Source organism: Mus caroli, chromosome 18 (genome assembly GCF_900094665.2).
Source record: "Mus caroli chromosome 18, CAROLI_EIJ_v1.1, whole genome shotgun sequence".
NCBI classification, from domain to species: domain Eukaryota; kingdom Metazoa; phylum Chordata; class Mammalia; order Rodentia; family Muridae; genus Mus; species Mus caroli.
This window is the reverse complement of record NC_034587.1, coordinates 27747174-27750346: the sequence shown is the minus strand read 5'-3', so window position 1 is coordinate 27750346 and position 3173 is coordinate 27747174.

Sequence of the window (3173 nt, the reverse complement as noted above, 5' to 3'; positions counted from 1 at the left end):
TTCAAAACCCTCTGCTAACGCTCGCGTTTTGATCCCTTCTATCCATCATATGCAGACAAATGTTCCTCTCCGGCAGCACAGCTAATTTTTCAAGCTCCTGGTGACACACAGTCGGTATCTCAATTCCTAACGAATCCTTGCCTGCACTTCCTGTTTGTTGCGGCTGTGGCTGCTTTTCACAGGATCTCTAATGTCTTGGACATCAGTGTTTCATATTTTGTCAAAGTCAAGCCGGTGACACAGTCAGTAGTAACACTTTCTTCAGTTTATGACTTGTTCTTATGGAAATGAGTCTCTCTTCCTCTGCTCAAATATGCAACCCTTTATCTGCATACGGAGAGTTCTACGGAGTCACTGATATTTAAAAATCAGTTGACTGGGTATGAAAAAATGTGCATATATATGTATAAATAAATACATAAATCTAAGTTGGCAATCATTTTTTTCCTAGCCCAAGGCATAGCTTTTAGTGACATCCCCTCACTAAAATTTCCTTCCAAACTATTCATCATGCTGTTTAAAAGATTAGTGACCTATAAACACTCCTGCCACCAAGCTCTGCTGTGGCTGCTCCTTCACCCAGTCTCTCAAAGCCTGGTGGGGCCACTATAGCTTCCTGGAAGAAGTCCTGTTGCCGCCATTAATCCAGCCCCTGTACTTCTATTCAGTTTTCTACTACTGATTTCCCCCCATGTTTAAGACTTCCTAGTTACCAGGTTTCTGTTACAAAAGTTGTAATTTTTTGTTAAAATACAAGAAAATACGAATAAGAAAATTAAAATGAAGAAATTCCAGGATCCTCACATCCCTAATCACCTGTGAACACACATTACTGTACATTTGCTTAGAGCCTTCTCCTTTTAGGGAACCCCCCCATGAGGCCTCTACCCTAAACAAAGAACTGCAGCAGGCAACTGTGGAAAGCTGGGAGCAGCAGAGGTGGTCCCCATCGGCCCTGAAAACAGACATTACAAATGACATTACACAGACCAAGCAGGTTGTATCTAGGAATATAGATGTATAGACATATGCATATATGCATGCAGCAACAATTAAGGGAAGAGGAGGCCAGGGGGTTGAAGTAGAGCACAGAAGAATAGATTGAAGGGTTTAGAGGAAAGGGAAGGAGGAAATGCTGTGGTTAAATGATAGTCCCAAGGGAACAACATTCAAAACAGTGATTAAGCTATCAATCACACATTACCTACCACACCCTTAGTTTTATAAAGTCACTTGTCAGATGGGCAGATGAAAACCACATTTCACAAAGAACAAAGTCCATTGAAGAATTTTTATTGAAGAAGAGGGGGGAAAAGATCACAAATTCTAAGCAGAAAAAAATGCTTAAAATCTTTTACGTTACAACGATGGCCAATGGCATGTCAGTTGACTATAATAGAAAGTCCCTGCTAAAGAGACCCCTCCCACCATTCATTTTTATACTTGACCAGTTTCTATCCAAATTTGTCGGACCTTCTCTGGACCTTCTCCAGCTGATGTCATTCAGGTGTCACCATCTGCACTTGCTGCCCGGCTTCCTTTTCTTCATGTTCTTAGTCACCCAGGATGGAGCGACCTGGCAGTGGGCAGGGCTTCCTGTGTGACTAAGTGTAAGTAGCCCAGGGGACCACTCACCAAGAACCTCTGGGTTTATTTCGAGGCTTTTGTTTCTGATTGGACTCCAGCTCCCTGCTAGGTATAGGCAATGGCATCTGTCTTTCAGTGATGAAAAACTAATTTGCTTAGGCCTAAAGAGTACTTTACTGTCTGTTGTAGTTGGGCAGACTAGGAAGAGCCTTCAGAATATTTATTAATCAAGAGTTTAAATGTCCTTGTTTCCTCATCAGATACTTGTGGTCCCCCTCCCCCAACTAGATATTTTATTTACATTTCAAATGTTATCCCCTTTCCTGCCCCGCCTCACCAAAACTCTCTATCCCATCCCCCTTCCCCCTGCTTCTGTGAGGGTGTTCCCTCACCCACCCACCCACTCCCACTTCCCCACACTGGCATTCCCTGCAATAGGGCATCAAGCCTTCATAGGACCAAGGGCCTCTCCTCCCATTGATTCCTGACAAGGCCATCCTCTGCTACATATGCAGCTTAAGCCATGGGTCCCTCCATGTGTACTCTTTGGTTGGTAGTTTAGTCCCTGGGAGCTCTGGGGAGTCTGGTTGGTTGATATTGTTGTTCTTCCTATGGAGTTGTAATACTTGTGTTTTTAAATTTTAAAATCTCAATGATACAATGAAGATTTATTTCTAGATAAGATGTGGGGAGAGCTTTACTTGTGTGATGAATTTCAGTGGCAACAGCCCTTTGTAATAACTCTTAAGTGTTTCCAATTAAGCAGAATATGGGAAGTCTGTGTTAACGCAGGAAAAGTACCCAGGGAAGGGCAAGGAAGCAGAGGCTGTGCTCTCTGCCATAAAACCCATGTGAAGCCCAGTTATCCCACAGCTCTACAAAGACACAACTTCTTTCCTTTTGGCCACCATAAGCAGTGGGCGTGTGCCTGCCTGTGTGTGTCTGAGCATGTGTGTGTACAAAACAAGGTCATTAGAGAAGGGAAAGATCATGTCATTGTTAAAAACTATTGTGTATGTGACAAGAAACTGAACTGACTGGGACTGTGAGCACAGCTGTATGCTATCTACTGGGTAACACTGGACAGAAGGACTCGCTCTCATGAACACCTGGATATGGTGGGGGCTGACACAGTTTTCATTCTCTTTATAGGAGAGAGCTACTCTTCCACATGGCTGGCAATTCTCACTCCACAGACTCCCTTCCTGCACTTGCCCCACTGCCTGCATCATTGCTCCTTGCATCTTCACCACCATCTACGAGGCTGGAGCAATAGATCTGTTTAAATAAACAATCTCTACTGTCATCTACCCGGTTAAGAACCCATAGGTCCTGGTGGTGGTAGTAAGGACTACTATTATTTTATGAAATGGTCAGGTTGTCACACTGCCTTCTAAGTATGCTTATAAGCAAAAGTTTGGGCTTTTGACCTCAGTCAGAGAATTTTTTTTTTACAGTCAATGGACATTCAATCGACCAAGGTGATGAGAATAAATGACTGTGAGATCTTAGTCCTAAATGGGACATCTGCATCACTGTCTCCAAAGGTCAGGGAATATTTTAGAAGTAGAAGAGCAAGAGGTAGA